This window comes from Marmota marmota, unplaced genomic scaffold (genome assembly GCF_001458135.2).
Source record: "Marmota marmota marmota unplaced genomic scaffold, marMar, whole genome shotgun sequence".
In the NCBI taxonomy this organism is placed as follows: Eukaryota; Metazoa; Chordata; class Mammalia; order Rodentia; family Sciuridae; genus Marmota; species Marmota marmota.
In genome coordinates this window covers 7944402-7945295 of record NW_026000164.1, presented here as the reverse complement: position 1 = coordinate 7945295, position 894 = coordinate 7944402, and positions in this window count along the sequence as shown.

Sequence of the window (894 nt, the reverse complement as noted above, 5' to 3'; positions counted from 1 at the left end):
TGAGCAGGACTAGTAAGCAAGGTTGGCTTCATACACACAGAAGCCTGGTGCAAAAGCTCAAGCCTTACAGCTCTATGAGCACACCCAGGCTACGTCCGCCTCCTCTCTGCTCTAAGTGATTCTCTGTCATTAGTGAATGCCTTGTTCCTATCCTCAGAGAAAACTGCTCTGCTTCTCAGAAATTAAGGAAAATACAGTCCTCTGCCAGATCCACTCCCACCTACTCCAGCTCCTTAAATACACACAGAATGTATAACATTTTACTGTTTATCATGACTCCAACTATTGGGCCGTAGCAACATCCCAATTTTCCTACTGCTTGAAGAGAAGGGTGATCATAGGATGTTTTCACTAATCGGTGATTTAGATAGCCCAATGCCATTTTGAGTGACAGTCAATAGATTTATAAAAGCCATAAACCTGACCCATGTTAAGAAGAAACTGATTAAAGTACAAGGTAAGGAGCATGGGTTACTTTCCCAGCAGGGCCCAACTCATGTTTCTCTTAAGAATACAAGCTAGTGGTCAGAATCTGAACTAACAGGACTGAGGGAAGAAGAGGGGCTTCCTTGGAGACTCAGAGTTTATTATGCACCTGCAATCTCATCATCTCAAGGCTTATACTGTGACTTATTAATACATTAATAAGTGGGCTCTCTTTTAAATGATTCAGTGGGGTAGCACATACAGGAAAATTGCCCTTAGGTTGTTTCAAGGGATGGGAAGAGGTCAAATAATAAGATCTGTGCTTAGTTTTTCAGTAGCTAGCAGGAAGTGGGAATGGTTGTCTATGCTCTAAGAGAATTCCTCCCACTGGCCTCCAATGGGGTCAGCATGATTCACAGGGGGCAGTGTAGGTAAGTCTCAATACTCCCCCCCCACCCTCCCACAATG